Below are 17,676 nucleotides of genomic sequence, written 5' to 3' on the forward strand. Positions count from 1 at the left end.
CCCACAGCAGGAAAATCTTGTGGAGTGAACCACTTGCCATTTTGGTTGCATCGCCCACCAGATGAAGGAAGAAAGAATTGATTTGTAGTCCTTGCATAGAAATGATTGTGCACTCAGGAATAAAGCCATAGCTCTTTGATCATGAGCCATATCTTCCAAATGAAACGATCAAGAGCAATACTTGCAAATTACACATTTTAAAATATACATTTTAGGAAAAGTTTTGTAAAAGGATGCAGTCAGTGCAGACTCTGCCACCTGAGAATTGTGACTACTGCATGTATTAAAAGTGCAACAGTGTACAGGAAATTCATCATAAAATTATTTTAAAAGTACTGATTGCACAACTGAGAGCTTGGTTCCCAGGAAAGCAACAGCCAGTTTGTTGAGAACAATCATAAAACCAGTATCACTCCCTTTTGTTACACTGTTTTCTCTTAAGACCTTAGGAAAGAAACAATTTCTATTGACTATTTCATGTTTTTTCTTTCTACTGTGTGCAATGAAATGTCATTGCAAGAAAGAAGAAATTAATATTCTGCTACTATCAATGTGCCAATTTCTGCACTTTGCAGCTAAGAAAAAATCCCATGGATTTTTGCCCTTTCAAAGGCTCTTCTAATGCCATGATAGCATCTTGGCCCATTTATATACATTCATACCTCACTAAACTAATGCTCATTACTCAATGTCCCCTTGTCTCTCGCTTCCAGTTATGTTTACATCAAACTTAGTCCTACTTGGCTCTTAGCATCAGTGAAAATACAGATGCAGTGGGTAAGCAGGTCTCTCCTTCCAGGCTCTATGACATTGGTTGGCCACCAAACCAGGAGCTGCCTTTGCACCCAGCTGAAGTGGTGACTCACAGGTGCTCCAGAGAAGTAGGACACGTGTAGAACTTGGCACTTGTTGCCATTTCCAGCAGAACAGATCAGACTGCTCTGATCTGCACAGGAGGGCCAGCCTGACATGGAGCCAGGTAGTGTCTGGGACCAGAAAGGGAAGTCAAGACAATCTGGCTGCTGCCTTCAGGTGTTTGCTTCTGGCCTTCATCACTCCACAATTCCTTTAGGAGTTCCTGGAGAAAACACTTAGGTGGCTCTTAGGAAACTTGGGTGTTTCCCCTTTTTTAACAGGAAATTTGTCTAAAAACAGACATCTTGTTAGGAATTAAACCTGCTTATTTGTATTCAGAGTCATATATGATTGCTTCATCTGGTAAAACATATTTTTTTCCTATATTTTGTTTTAGTGACTTTATGAAATGTAGTCTAGCTTGCCAAAACAAAACCTCTATAACAGATGTGTCAGTAAAAAAGGATTTGGCCTCCACATCATGCCTGATTTGAAGGGTTCACATTAGAAAATTCCATCTTTATAACTGAGTTAAATTAACCTTATAGTTTTGGAGAGAGTAAACAAATATTTGCGGTATTCTAACATCTATGTTACAACCATAAAATGAGGGCAAAAAATACAGTGATAAATATGGAAGTAACCTAGAAGACAAGTGACCTATGATGTTTGATATCAGACATGTAAAATTATGGACTGCTGTCTATAGTTAAGCTCCTCAAGATTAAAGTTTATAAGAAAGTGTCTTAACTATCAAATAACATATTTCTCTCACACACACCTTCCAAAAGTAGACAGATCTCAGTAAAAGGAATAACTACATCCTGTTACTGCATGAAACTGGTTGCCTGTGAGAAGCACTGCAAGAAAAAGAAATTTGTGCATGTTGTAAGAAAAATAATCTCTCAGCTCTGATTTTGCTACCTCAGTGGCTCTCTCTATGCTTTCTTACAAAAACTTATGTGTGCTACATTTCTTACAATCTGGCCTCATATTAAAATTACAAGATCCGCTGATAGGAAAAAAAATGTTTTCATTGCTAGCATATGTTATTGGAAGTTCTTTCAGTTATTTTTAATCATTAAACCACTACCCAGTCATTTATCTTAATTTTAAACTTGCAGCACTACTACCTTCTATCCTGGAATCTGTTGCAGGTGTAGGGAGATTAATAAGGACCACAAAAGCCATTGACAATATCTGAATCAGCAGCAGTGGTAGCACATTTTTTACCTCAGTTCAAGTTATCTTTATAGCTGTGGATGATGTGATGTACTCCTGACACAAGAACATGGGATGATCCATACATGGACTAGGAGTTCCGGCAGACTTTTAAGCATCAAAGTTTTTAGGTATCAGTTGACTGCCAGCTGTGAACCAGGAATCAGATGTTACACTAGAAATCCTCTGGGACCTTCCATCTGAACTACAAAGCTCCAAATTTCCAACTTCACTGGCAAGCACCAAGCTCTAACAGACCTGTGGAGTGCAGCTGCTGGTGCTGAGAGCCTGATCTCTGAGCTGTACTCACCTCAGGGGTTCCTGGGGTTTGACTAGTCCAGTTTGAGTCCTACCCAGTGCTCATTTGTGGCTGGAATGCATTAGTTTAGCTTTGTACAAAAGGGATCTATTTCATGCACTCCAACACCACTCCACACTCTGAATTACAGCACTGTTAGCAGAGATGATGACAGCATTTACTTCAAAAGTGCATCTCTGATCCAAACTAAAACACTTTAGTGCCCCAAGGCTCATGAAGCAGTCTGTGTGGAACAACAAACGAAAATTAGATGCCTGATTTTTATGCACTGCAATGCCTTAAATTCTGCTATCTGTCTGTGCAGATTTTTCTACGGTATATATTCTTAAAGAAGAAATATAATTTTGGTTGCAATACTCAACCATTGCTGAATTCTGCCGCATGTTATGTCCACTGGGCTTCATAATATTTTTCTAATTTAAATAACCATTGAAGCATACCAAGAAAATGGGAGTCGCGTTCAAGCATCCATAACTTGCAGAGCTACATTTTGCCGTGATACATCTGATACTCGATTTCGGCTGGAAAGTGGCTTTTAGTTTAAAACTGTTATTATGTGTGAGCAAAGCTAAAGGTGAAAGCCTTGCAGGCGCCAGCCAGATTCTGAAAGCCCAGATGAGAGTTTTGTAAAAAAAGGATGGAGAAATGCTTAAGGGCTGGAGGCATTTTCTCCGGAGACACTGATTTTTAACATCCCCTTGTCTCCAGCCGCTCTCCTTCTCTCCACCCATCCAGCAGAAGCAGCAGCAGCTCCTGCGGCGCTTCTCCCACCTCCCCGCCCCGCAGCCGGGTGACAAACGGCATGGCGCGCCGGAGGCGGGGACCAGCTTCCATGCCAAAAAAAGAAATTAAAAAAATAAAAAGAGGAAGCCCATCAGTTCCGCGGAATCCCCCGCACGAAAAGCCCCCTGCCCCCTCCCTGTCAGGGAGGGACAATCCCTCACAGCCGTGCGCTGCTGCCGAGGGCTGGCCCCCGCCCCTTCACCTGCGGAGGTGTCCCGAGGTGTCCCCCATGACCGGGGCTGTCCCCGGGACCGCCCAGCGCGACCCCCGGGGCCGCGGCCGCGCCGCCCCCCGCGCCCGCTGCGCGGCACCCGCGCCGGCACCGAGCGGGGCGGCCAGGGGGCGGGGCCAGGGGCGGGGCCACGGGCCACGGCGAACCGCTATTGGCCGAGGCGGCATGGGCGTGGCCTGGGACACCGCGGTCCTCGGCTATTGGTGCGCGGAGACGTCAGGGCGGGCGGGGGAGCGCGGCGAGGGGGCGGCGGCAGCGGCGGCAGCGGCGGAGCGCAGGTAGGGGAGCTGCGCCGGGAGCTCGCCCCGTGCCCCCGCCGCCCTCACCTGTCACCGCCCGGCTGCCGGGCTCTTGCCGCTGCTGCGGCGAGGCAACCCCGCGCCTCACCCCCTTCCCTCGGCTCCCTGCCTGTCCCCCTGCTCCAGCCGTGATTCCCCAGCCGCCGCTGGCGGCCGCCTGCAGCCCTCCTCCCATCCCGCTGGGGCTGCGGGGTCTGCGCCCGGCTCCGCTCCCAGCCCAGGTGCGCCCGAGCAGCCGGGAAGGGCCTGGGGGCGAGGCTGCGGCGCCCGGCGGGGTCCGGCGGGGCGCGGGTCCCCGGCCGCCCCTCTCGGCGGGGGCAGCGCCGGCGGGCGCGGCGCCCTCGGTGCCGCGGGGCGGGGGAGCGGCCGCCCGCGGGAATCCGCCCGTAGGATTCCGCCCGTGGGATTCCGCCCGTGGGATTCCGCCCGTGGGATTCCGCCCGTGGGATTCCGCCCGCGGGATTCCGCCCGTGTGCCTTGTCTTGCGCGAGCTCTCCCCGCTTCCTCCCTAAATACCTTCTTCCGTCGCGCTGTAAGGGCTTCGGGCGTTTTCTAAAAAAGATGCTCCTTAGGTTATTATGATTTGGGGGAGGCAGTGTTTCTCTGTTGGCTAGATTTGGGGTTTTTTTGTGTGTGTGGTTTTGGTGGGTTTTTTTTTTTTGTTTTTTTTGTTTTTTTCGTTTTATTTTTTTAATTAGTAACCCTGTTGCTGGGCTCATGCATTTTCGGTGCCAGTTGTGAGAAAACGTACTAGTTGTTCCAAGGTAGGCAGGTGGTGATGGAGAGCATCAGAGGGGCAACACCCAGGAGAGAAGGCTGTTCCTCACCTCGAGCCGCTAGCAAGATGAGGGATGCCGGGATTCCCGTCGCTGGGCTGTTCCTTGCTTCTGCTCTCAGCTTTCATCTGTTATATTGGCGGGTGAGCAGGGAAACCTCGGTTGCTGTCCTTGGAGTATATGGAAGGCGAAAGGGTTTTTTTCAAGCAGGGGTTTTGTGTGTCTGCAGCAATGCCTTTTCTAGGACTGGAGGAGCAAGGAGCTGTTCCGTTCTCTTTATGAAGGCGAGGGCTCTGCACGCTGTTGCTGAACTACTCCAGCCTTGCTCGCAGAGATCCTCCTCCTGTCTGCATCGAGCAGTGCCGACCATGGCTGCGGCAGGTAGCTGAGGCAGCAACAGCCTGCCACTGCCATGGTGAAATTAGTAGTGATTGTGCATATTCCTGGCTGCTGTGCCTCGGGCGAGGGAAGCTATTACCTGATTTGTACTCAGTAGGCTTGTCAGGATGGTAATACATTAGTCACGGTCACATCTGGAAGAATCATTCATTACTAATACATGTTTATCTAGTAAAGCTTTGCAAGGTCTCAAACGACAGAGGCGGGCTGGGAAAATCCATTGGCACGCTGATAAATGCAGATCACAAGTGCCTCTGCAGTATTGCATGAGAGAAGTTTAAAATTGTCCTCTTAGTTTCTTTTGTTTTCCTCATGCCTCTCTGCTGTTTTTCAGGGAATTGTTAAGCACCACCAGCTTCCAGTGTAATGAAAGATCAAGTTGTATGTGGCCAGCTGATTCTGGGTCCTTGGCTAGTACAGCCTACATGTCCCACTTTATTTTACTGTCTATGTGTACACTTAACTATTTAGTTCCCAGATGCGGTGTGGGTCAAAATTTAGCATTTTCAGGTATTCTTTTGGGTTTGCCTAAAACAGTGTGATCATTAAGATTGTTCTTGTCTTAGTGTGTGTGCTTTTAACAGCAAAAAGATGGGTAGTTGATGAAAAAAACCAAGCTTTTTATAGAATACATGTGTGTAGTAGAAGCACGAAGTGCCATTTTTAATAGGTGGATTGAATAAGAAAAGTATTGGCCTTTGCTATTGTGCAGACTTAAATACTACCTCTAGTTGTGTGGGTGTTTAAAATTTCTCTCATTTTGCTCATCTGGCAGTAGGAAAGAAAATCTCCCCCTTTGTACTTCTGGCAAGATGTTCTTCAAGGAGAGATCTCTTGCTTCAAGAAGCCTCCACATTGAATAACTCTCAAGAATATGTCCTTGTTTCCCAGTATTTACCTGAAACTGTAGTGTTTAGGTAATAACATCAGAATTGTGTCAAAATCTTGGTTGCCTTGATTTAGCTCCTTAGATTTTTCTAGCATGCAGAAGAACTGGATGGCACATTACAGCTGGTGAAAGACCATATTTTATAGGAACATGGAAAAATCTAAAGCTGTAGAAGTTAAACGATGCAAGGAGAAAATGCTATACCATGTTTTAGATATTTTAGAATTAATTTCAGTGGGTGTTGACCTGCCATTACCTGCTGTTGAAAGCACTTATCTTTAAAAATACACATTCAGAAATATTTGCATTATGCTCATTTTTTAACTTAATGTGGATAGTTTTAGTGAATCTGATATATAATCCATGGTTAGTTTTTTTTTTTTAACGTTTTAGGTTGGAATTTTATGGAAGCTGAAACTAGATATTGTTTTGATTCCTTCAAAATGAGTGTTACAATAAACCTGTTAATGTAGCTGATGTGGCCTGGCTTAGTTTTCAAAACTTGGTGTTGAAATAAAGAAATTGCAGACCCTTTTTAATGTTCTCATAGATCCTATCAGTTTATTTTAATAATAATGGGGGAATAAATAGACTCGGAGATTTGAGTACTGAAATGCAGACTCTAGCTGTATGTTCCTAAGAAAACCCTTGAGCTTATACATTTCATAAGTCTTCTTTACCAGTGAAGCAGCTACAGAGAAGTGTAAAAAACTGTATGATCAGTATAAAGAGAGTCTCTTTATAAAATAGAAGTTTGGGTTAGTTTGGTAGAAACTGTTACTGAACACTGATCTAATTAACAGCATGTTCCTATATTTAAAGGGTGGCTACAAAGAAGATGGAGCCTCCCTTTTGCAAGGAGTCCTATGGAAAAGATGAGAGGTGATGGGTACCAGTTATTCCTGGAGATATTTCAGTGGGACGTGAGAAGAAAATTTTTCACAATAGGAGCAGTCAGCTGAAGGAATAATCAGTCTTCCCAGGAAACTGTTGGTTTCACCAACACTGGATACGTGTAAGACACAGCTGGAGAGGGTCCTGGGCCATCTTGTCTAGATTGTGCTTTTTCCAGGAAAGTTGAGCCAAATGATCCCTGGGGTCCCTTCCAAACTGGTATTCTGTGAACTGTAGTCCCAGGCTGGCCTTACACTGGCAGTGGCTCTTTCTGTTGTTGTGTGGAGCAAGACCATGAGAGGGAGGAGAGCTAAGACTGGAAGTACAAGGGAGAATAACAGAGTAATTTCTGTAAGCAGAATACACCCTCTATGTATATATTGAAAAGTCAGTTCGGTGCTGCTATAAAAATAACTGTTTGTAATACTGACTATATATGGAAACCCGTGAAAACTGCTCACATGTAATCACTGGCTTTCACTCTCTCTCAAACATATAACAGCAGTAGGAATCTGGACAGAAAGGACCTAACCAACAGCTTTTCGTGGGTACTATTTAACTTCTGACTAGGATATGAGTCCTAATTTATGAAATCTTTTTTGGTTATATGCTTATTGTGTACGAAGCATGAACATGGGTCATGAAACAGTAATGAGAAAGAACTACCCTGGAAATGTGTTGACATGGAGGATAAATGTGTCATTGTGAACTGTGTGCTCATCATGGGAAAGAAACAAGAATGCCTTATATTTGTCATAATTTCTGTTTGAGAATTTTGAAGAATTTTAGTATTACCCATGAGCTAAACCTATAAACTGTAGATTATTCCAAACATTCTGATGTTATTTCTGACATGAGAATGGTGAATGTTTGTAATATAATGAATAATAGAATTAATTTCCTGGTTCCAAATTCTATATTTCAACTCTGATGCTATAGTATTTAGATTAAGATTTGTTAGTGAAATGGTTATGCCATCTTTCTGCATCATAAGCTGTAAGCATTAATTTTATAATATAAATTAAAACAAACATTAAGCCAATACACAAATGGAGGCAATCACTGTTACAACATCAGCCCTGTTGCTCAGTCTATGCAGTTTCATAATGAAAAATGTGGATGAAGGAAAAATGTTACAGTTCTGAATGTTCACAAGACTAATGTATTCAGCTTTTAACTATTTTTAAATTTAGAACATGGTAATATATTTCTTTGTCACTATTAATGAAGATATTTTAGCATAGCAGAAATAGTTGTGTTAAATATCTTGACTAAGTCACAAAGAAAGAACAAAATAAATATAAAAGGTGCTGCATGTCTTAAACTGTTGCTATAGAAATATTGCATGTATTTTTTCCTTCCCTTCTCTGAAGGAACTGTGAGAATTTCACTGAAGATAGGGTAGCTTTCAGAGAATTTCCATTCCTGTTTCCTTTAAACAAAGTCACTTTCAGAAATGAATGTATGGGCTCTCAAGTTAGTTGTGTTCCTCTTCTCAGTCATGTGAAGTTTGAGGCATAAGTTACATTTAGCTGATGTGGAGTAAAAATAATCTATTGCTATGTTTTAAAATTAGGAAAATGCATATGGATTAGCCATAGTTATTATATGATGACTTTCTGTGATACTGAACTGTCAGATCCCCAGAAACTTTTAATTCTAGTTTTAGTGTAATTAGATTTATTTTTCTAACATCACTTCAGCAGGGATGTTTGTGTGTTCCAGCTTGGCTTCAAATTTTAATTCCTAACTCAGCTTTTTACTGTTGGAATTGCCTACTAGTGTCTTGGAATTTAATTTATTTACTTATAAGAATGGAATAACTTAATTTAACACTGACACTTATTTGGAGAAAAGAATATAATTTTAACAGAGTGATGTAGTTGGCACTTAAAAGGAATACTTGCCTGGAAATATTATTAATAAAAAGAAGAGATGGGAAGAAAACCCCCAAAGTGTAAATCAACTTATAACTGAATCTTCAGTATGCCTGCCACATAGAGCTCCATTTTAGTAAATTGTATCACTGTGTCTGTTAATATATTCGTACAGATGACTTTAGTAGTACAGATGTTGATGGTAACACACTGCTGTATTCAGCTGAAGGAAGGGGAGGATGTGGCTGCAAGGTTCTGGAGAATAAAATACTTGTTCAACTATTAAGTATCAAAAAAAATCTTTCTTGGAGCTTAAATATGAAACCAAAACTTTTTTTCACTCCTTTTCCCTGTTCATGATTAGATGTCAGTGTTTAAAAGTCATCCTGTATTGTAGGAATTGTACATTTCTTAGTGAATTTGGAGAAACAGTTTACACTTAATATGCTGTTTAGAAGTATGTTTTGGCTGACTCTGACATGTGATGTCTCTGACATCACATTCAGAGAAGTTGGGAACCTAAAATTGATTTTTTTTTTTTAAGTCCTTACTAAATTCATGATTATCTGGGATTGCTATCTGGTGTAGAAACACCCAGAGTTTTCCAGTGTGTTTAGTTTGCTTTGAGTTAGTGCTTATGAAGTGAGCAGCTCCTTGGCTGTAAGGTCCCACTCTATATGCCAAGTAAGTGAATGTACATCATTGAGGGCTTTTCAGTCTCATCACTTTCTGACTTTGAGAGGGTAGATCCTTCTGTTTGGCATGCATGCGATTTTCTGGGTGATATTTTAACTCGTTAAACCGATCTGATTTCATGGCTGCAAAATAACTGCCAGCTTTTTAAGCCGTGTACTAGCGAGTGGGACTTTGGACTTCCATATATTTGTTTTGAAAGCACAGAATCTTTTGAATTAAACCTTATAGCATAGTAATTTTTTGTTTATAAGCTTTCTACTTGCTGCTATAGTTCCTAATCTTAAGAAGGTCATATTTATTTTTCTATGTATTTTTCACATAATTCATTTCTCCAAAGGTCCCAGTGTTTGCCTCAGCATACATCAGCACTGTGCTGGTGTAGAGCAGAAGGTCCAGTGTGCCCTGAGTGTTGGGGACTCAATGCTCGGTGGTGTGTGCTGCTGCTCTTCTCTCTTCTTGCTTTTCATCTGGGTGCGTTTCTGGGTGATGGTGTTCTGGTAGGAGATCTGTAGTAGACAATCTTTAGAAGTCTGCTGGAAGGATTTGGCTATTACCCTCTGCTGGCTCTTACCCTTACCAGACACACTGAGATTTGTTGTATCTTGCGCGTTGCAGCATATCATGTTAATTGCAGGTTTGTCACAGGCATTTTTAATGAATAAGTTAGTGTAGTTCCATTATTCTGCTTCTTTCAAGGTGAGAGTGGGTTTTGTTTTGATTTTGGTGTTGGTTTTGTGTTTGTTTTTGAAGGCTGCATTTTTAGCTGTTACCTGAAATACTAATAGCAAAACCGAGGTGCATGGAAAGTGGGGGCATGTTGCTGTCAGCTGTTGCTAAAGCTCTTCTTGTCAGACCTATTACACTTGTTCTAAATTCCTGTTAACCTGCTGTGTTCAGGAAAACTTTCCAGTAGCTAAAAACAAATTGCAGGAAAAGATTCCTTTTTGGTTTTTGATTTTGAACACTTGGCAGCATTTTTTTTTATTCCCTGGAGTCACTTAAACCCTCTCTACAAATATTTGTGCACATGGTGAGTTCAGCATGTGTTTGACTTTAGTTGCATTGTTTATAAAGGAGTGTATGCAGGATTAAGGACCATTTGACTTTGTGACCCCTTTCAGAGATGAAGAAATCTTAAAGTTGTCAAAACATATAGCATTTTACATAGTATATGGAACTGGTTTCAACGTATCTTAATTGATGTTTCAAGTTGATGTTATTCAAAATGGTTGGTAGGCATACTGAAAGCTCTTCAGTGTTTTCTGTGTTGTGTAAATATAAATGTAATGATGATGAACAGGAGATGGGCATAGGTTTATAATACATTAAGACAAGTTTGCTTGTAATGTTATATACAATTTGAGATGAAAAATGGTTTATTGTGCTTATGGGTTATTTATAGATAGGATTATTCATCCAAAAGTTAAAGCTGTTTGTTAGTAAAAAACTAAGTAATTTTCATAGCATTGACAGTAGCTGTTACTAATTTTCAGTGATGAACCTCAGAACATACACTACTTTTAATTATAACCTTTTTTTATTGCAGGATGGATGTTTACTGAAATGAGGCTGTATCTATTAAGTATAGAATACTCCCTCTCCAACTTTCTACTGCTAGGATTGCGTAGGGTATTTTGAAGTGATAATTAACATCAGTGATGGAAAAGGGCCCTCAGGAGGCTTTCTAGGTAGACCTTCTGCTCAAAAGCAGTGTTTTCCTAGAAGTATGTTTATTCCTAAAATGTCAGTAGGAAGAAGTTGTGTGAAACTAAATTATTCTTCTTTTTCTGGGGAATGAACACACTTTCCTGCTCAGCTCATGGTAATGACACTGTTGCAATATTTTCTTTTGAGCTCTTTAAAAGAGAATTCTAAATAAAACAAACCAAATGTCTTCAGTGCAAGCAGACATCCCCCCCTCCCCTTTTCTCTGATCTGCCTGTTTTTGTTTCTACTCTTGATCTACTGCATCCACAATGTTGTCATCAGATTGGTTGCTTAACCTCTGCAAAAATGCTTCCAGTCTTCCTTGCCTTGCATGTTGGACAAGGATGGAGTATTCCCAAATCTACCACTCCAGATGTGTACGCATAGTATGCTGTTATCTACCTACACCTATAAGCTTTTTCAAAAATCCAAAGAAACCCCCAAGTTGCCTCACCTTAACTAATCCTTTTATGAAAACACCTACAAGAATCTATGCTGGCTTCAGAAGTTCCATGCTTTTAAAACTTCAGTCTACCTTATGGACCTCTTCACACTTTCCTGATCCATCTGTTCATCTAGCACAGCTTCTTCTCTATCCCTTCACACAATCTTAGGCTGTTGAGATGCAAGACGCCTTTGCAGATCCTTTAATTGGTAGTAGTCTTTATTTTTACTTCTCTACTTTTTTTTGTACTTCTTGTAAAACAAAACAGACACCCCCCGCCAATGAAAAAAAAAAGAAAAAAAATGGACAGCCTGAAAAAAAACCCACCCCAAAAGTTTGTGCTTTTTTTCTCCTTTCCTCGCTAGCATTATTATTACAAAGGATGTTTCAAATTACATGCCATTATAATGTTTTTTATGCAGCCATTCTTTTTCTCCTTTACTGTGAAATCTTGTTTGTGTGCAGCTTGTGTTTAAAGGCAGTTATTTCTGAAGTGCTGTGGCTGTACATTGTGATGTACAGTCAGGAAGGTGTTGATCTGGTAAGTCTACAGACTAAAGCTACTACGTTATGCTGTATAGCCTATGATAAAACAGAAAACCTGGAAGTGAGGAGTGGCTAGTGCTGATGAAATGCTTTGTGGAACAGGTGGGACTTCAAAGTTTTATTTTAGTTTGAGGGAAGGTTGCTTATGCAATTGTTCCATCTGTCCATCCATCTGTCCATCCATCTGTCCATTAGCCTGTCCTCCCACTCCGCCAGTAACTTCTGAACTGCTTGCCCAATTCTTAGTTGACTTTGGTAGAGGGGCCGTGTTCTCCAGGCCTGTTGCATGCATATACAGGTCTGACAGAAACAGGCAGATAGTTAGAGAAGAGATTGGGCAAGAAACTGGGAAGCCCAGTCTGTGTGTCTGGGCTGGCCTGTAGTAATAACCACCATGGCATTTGCTGCCTTCTGCAAAGCCATTGTGCATGGGGAAGGTCAGATGGAAAGTGGGAGAGTCATGATGCTGCTGCAGGAGGTTATTGCATGTACATGATGGGAGGGAAGTTACAGGGGTGATAATTTGGGGATATTTTTGTAGGTGAGAAGCAAGGTTACTCTCATGGATGGTCATGGGACCCAGAGTTAACTGTGAGAGACCTGTTTGATGGTATAACTTAGGTTTTTAAAGAATTTCATGTCTTTAAGGGAACTGGGGAAAGAGCTGCTGGGCTTAGATCCATCATCAAGAGCAAGGAGGAATAGGTGCCATAGAAAACATCATCTGACCCATGTGGATAAGAGGTGGTGCATATCCTATAAAGTCAGTGACAGAAATATGAACCTGATGAAGGAAGAAGACTGTCAGCCAGCCAGTTGGAACTTCAAACATAGAACTTCATCTATAGAAATGAGGGAGATTAGAGAGAAAAGAGGTTCTGTAGCACAGCAAATCAAATGGAAATATTTATTGAAAAAATTGGAGGGCTCAATTGTTTTTTTCAGCTTATAATTAAAGAAATCCATAGCTTCGGGACAGCAAACATGTTGCTTGATTCTCTTTAAAGTCTTTACTACTGGTATAAAGAAAAACAGAATTCAGTATGAAGGTGACAGTGTGGGATGCCCACAATAATAGTAACAAAATGGTATTTTCAGAAGGTGAATTGTGACTGCTTTTCCCAAGCAAATAGCTATTCCTGTCATTTGGAGATCATTAAATCTGTTCCAGTAAATTCTATACACATTGACATTTTAGTTGCCTAAAGCTCTGTGAGTGAACAACATATCTGAAAAAAAAAGGCATGGCCTTCTATCTATTAACCTAGTTGTTTTTCAGTTGCTTCTGCTGACTCAATAATATTATGTGATGTAACTCACAGAAAAAAAAAAATCAATGTATATTTGTAATTAATGTATTTGAAACTTAAGATTGTTTTAACTAGAACTTTGGATGCTTGGAGATGTTTGGGTTTTTTTTATTTTTTCTTCTGATATAAATCACATTTGCTTATATAAATCTCTGTAAAATACAATGATTAAAATTGTATTGCAAGTAATATGTATGGTTGAGGGGAGATAGGAAGACATTTGTATTAAGGTCAATGTCTGCTTGCCTTTGATCATACAAACTACTGAACAGCCCTGGGAGGCTTGGAGGCCAATCCTGTATTTTTCCATACCAGTAAAATGGGTGACCTTTCGTTTGACTGTTCCAGTTGTAGTCACTTAAAATAACATTTGAGCTATTGTTGGCTATTTCACTGAGAATGGAAGGCAGTTCAAGCTTGTTATCTCTCTGTCTTCAAAGAAATTAACCAAGAGGAGGTAAGCTGTCCTTAAAGAATTAGTCGACATAAAGCTTCAATGCTAGCGAGAAGAGATTGTTCAGTTATTTAAAAAATAAACTGTTTACACCAGCAACTTTACTTTCCCATTTTAAGATCAATGGATAATCTTTAAAAAACCTGGTTTTACACCTTTTCAATAGCTCAGATTTTAAAATAATTTGTTAATAACAGTTCTAACTTTCTCTTTGTGAGTGTCAAAGTATATTGGGATCTTTCTTGCTCACTTTCTGATACTTTGATGATTTTTTAATCACTATGTAACTTGTACAGAAATAGTTACAACATATCGGTTCCCTCCAATTTGCCAAGTCCCATGCACTTTTAGCAATCCAAAACCATTCCGATCCCCAAATTTGGGGAATAACTTCTAGTGTTGAATATACAAGGTTGATGGAAGCAACGTTACAAATTCATGAATGTAATGCATGAAAATAAGAATGTGTTTTTACATGGCTGAATCCCAAAGGTAAAACCTAATGCTTCTGGAAGTTACTGTACAGATGAATGACCTGACCACTTCAGCACCTGTGCATGTAGCTAATACTTAGGGAAATACTGTGTATTTCCTACTCTTAAAGCTGATATTGCATACAGTGCTGAGAGTGGAACAGTGGAAGCTGGGTTGCAGTAGTGAAATGGAAGCAGGGATGAAAGCGAGACTGGTCTGTTGAGCATATTTACAGATTTTTAATCTGCTGTGGAGCCCTGACATTGAGAGAGATGTGTTGGGGAATATGGAAGACTGTGTGCATTATTCTGGTCCATGTGATCGAGAAGGGTCTGGTACAAGGCTGTGGTGAGAAGTTGCCTCTGTGGATAAGGTTCCCACTGGCCTGGAGTGTTCCTGCTCAAGGTGGAACACCAGGTGAGCTGTACTGCTCAAGTATAGCATTACACTGTGGATAGCAGTCCTTGTGATGTGTTGCTAATGTTAGAGAGGATATGTGCTAAAGATTTAAACCAGGGAGCTGCAGATTCGGTTTGATGTTTAAAGTGTGGGATTTGACAGTTTGGTATGTAGCATATCTATTTGTACAATGTTAATTTGCATTTTTAAAAATCATTTCATGGCTCATTCATAGCTCTTGGAATGAAAAGCCAGTCCACCTGTGAAGCTGAAATAATTGAATCTTATTTGAGGTGCAGTGATAGATAAAGACTAAAATGGACCTTTAGGATCAATGGCATTTGTATGATGCATGGTAAATTTTTTTCCAAACTTCCTTTCCCTTCTCTAATAGACTGTGCTATTTTATTGAGGAACTGCAGGACACATTAAATTACATATGGCTGATGTTGTGGTGAAGTTCTCTGCTGTAAATCAGAAATAATTCTGAACGTGATGTGAATTACTTAATGTCTGCAAATGCCTGGTAGTTACATAGAACAGATTTTTGGCATCATACCAGAGCAGAAGTGACATGTTTGTATGCTTTAACCTGAAGTTAGAATCTGGAAGTAAAATATTGAAAGCTGAGATCTTTTTCAATGTTTGATAACCCTGCTTTTGTCCAGTTACATGTTGCAAGCAAAAGCACAAGGTTATTACTGCAGTGTAGTGTGTGTTCACATTTGGGTTCTGTAGGGCTACTGGAAGAACAGTAAATGGTGCTGAGCACCTAAGCATCTGTAGGCCAGATAATGTCCTGAGATGTGTACTTTAAGATTGACTTTATAAGTACAAAAGTCTGCAAAATACACCATTAATGCTCTGCAGTTTTATTGTAAATCAAGCTATTAAATTGTTTGTTACAAAAATCAGATTATTTTAAATTACAGAATGCTTTAATGGAATATTTAAGTAACAAATAATACCATGCTAAGAGCTTATTTTCTCCTGATTGTTTTGTTTGTTTGCTTGGATTTTGTTGTTGTGGTTGTTGATTTTTAAATATGCCTCCAAAATATATGAGCTGAAAAGAAATTGTCCAAAAGGTATATGGATTACTGGAACATCAATAAGTGTTTTTAAATAGTGTTCAATAAAGTAATCTGGAATACGTGTATACTTAAATACTTCAATTTGATAAGTCTTTTTTAATTTTCTCGGATTAAATGAAGACAAGTAGGCATTCTCTTTTAAATATTGTTCCTTAACAATACAGAGTAAAGTAATGGATGCTGTGTTTATCACTTTTTTTATAACTCAAGATGCTTTCTAATAATTCCATCTGAGTAAAACCATAGTGCCATATAATTAGAAGCAAAACCAAAGGAAAAGAAGAAAAAACTCAAACTAATCTATAAAAAAAAAAAAAGATGAAAGTAGAGGTTGATCACTTGCACTGCAGTACCTAAGAGAAATGTAATACTTCTGAAGGCAAAACATATAAAATAAGTTTCCAAATTGATTTCAAGTTAAGATGTTAGTAGTGGGGGGACAGAAAACTGTGCATGTGCCAGTGCTAGCTATTTATGGTACAGCTATGACTGGAGTGCTAACAAAAGGTGGAATATAAGTCAAGGTAGCAACTCGACTCAATTCCAGGTGAGTAAATTCTAGGGTGCAGCCATTGACCAAGGCTTACTTTGGTTCATTACTGTTTTCCTAAAATACTGTGAACCCAGCATACCTGAATTAAATTCTAAACACTGTTAAACATTCATCTTTATGACTCTTCCCTCACAACAGAAGTATTACATGAAAACAGGAATTTGTCCTTTGTTAGTGAGAAACAGATTTAGTTTTAAGTGTTGGATAAGAGTTACTTACCTGCATTTGTTCTGTGATGAAAGCTGTATATTTTCTGTCACATTTTTGAGAGTCCCTGTTTCCAAACCAGTACTGTGAACTTTTTGCTTAAAAGTCTACTAGAATTGTGGAATATAATACACTGCCTGTGTCTTCAAGGAGTTTAGGTAATAAAAGCATTGTGTACCATGGTATAAAGGACTGACCAATTGTTCAAAGTCATTAAGTGGTGTAAATAAAATATATTAAACTTGGAAAGAGTGGGGACAAAATAGAAATCTGTGCTGTATAAGGAGTTGTGCTGAGCATGACCTGAAAATATACTTTGGTTTCCATCAATGGACTTGTTTACTTGCCTTGTTTTGCATGGGTTCCTGGAAGAGATTTATGAAAGAAGATAGATAAATACAAACTGGAGCTAACCTTGAGAAAACAGAAATCTGTAGCAGGCTTATGCTGCTTGGTATAAACTGTGAACATGGGTTGTATCTGAAGTTGCTATGTGGTTTTCACCTTTGTTGCTTGGCTCTGATCAGGGTGGCAGCTTTAGTCTTTTATTCCCCACTGTTCATATGCTATTGCTTATACAGTTTTAAGGTTAAAAAGTGGTCAGTATTTTCTTTAGCACTTGTTTGTGATGCTTCCTTTATATAAACAGTAGCACTTTTGCAAAATAAACAACATAATTTTCCCTATTTACCTGGTAATGCTATTAACTATCCCTCTATTTTAAGTATTTCTTGCAGCAGAGGCACAGATTAGTGGAATCAGAGCTGAAGGATATGAACTGCAGTAGTTTTTATCTATTCTACTTCTGCCAGAAGGTTAAGTGGAAATGAGTTTTGCTGGTGTCTATACTGAGAAGACATTTTAGATAGGTTTTGCAGCTTTGCAGTGGCATAAGATGGGATGTTCTGAGCACTCCTCAGTGTCCCTGCCCCTGTCTCTGTACACAGAAAGTTATTTGGAACTCCTTAATTTTCTCCTTTTTGGTAGTGGAGTTCTTGGTTCAGCATTGAAGGATATTGAATAGAAACCAAACCTAAAAAGTCTCACTAGGTTGTAGACTCCTTTTAAGATAGAATACTAAGGTATGCTGAGCTCTTTTATTCAGTGATAATTGTAATTTCTCCCTAAAGTTCCAGTAATGTCCTTCACTTTTTTCTCCATTTAAAAAAATGTAAAGCCATTCAACTGCATAATGCATTTGTTCTTCTTACTGGGACACAAAATCCCACTATGATTTCAGTATTTTT

General features: G+C 40.0%; 1 protein-coding gene across 5 annotated transcripts in view; it reads left to right on the forward strand.

The window, feature by feature from the left end:
- Positions 1–3,623: 3,623 nt before the first annotated feature.
- Positions 3,624–17,676, forward strand: part of CDKL5 (cyclin dependent kinase like 5) — a 129,287-nt gene continuing 115,234 nt past the window's right edge. For 3 of the 5 annotated variants that reach the window (XM_077781624.2, XM_077781627.2, XM_077781628.2), the window contains exon 1: positions 3,624–3,688. The gene's annotated coding sequence lies outside the window, so the exon portion shown is untranslated. Of the gene's footprint in view, positions 3,689–3,771; positions 3,931–4,099; positions 4,629–17,676 lie in introns of those variants that run through there. The other 2 variants (XM_077781626.2, XM_077781625.2) reach the window with 2 other exon arrangements.

This window comes from Lonchura striata, chromosome 1, assembly GCF_050655825.1.
Source record: "Lonchura striata isolate lonStrDom1 chromosome 1, ASM5065582v1, whole genome shotgun sequence".
Lineage (NCBI taxonomy): Eukaryota > Metazoa > Chordata > Aves > Passeriformes > Estrildidae > Lonchura > Lonchura striata.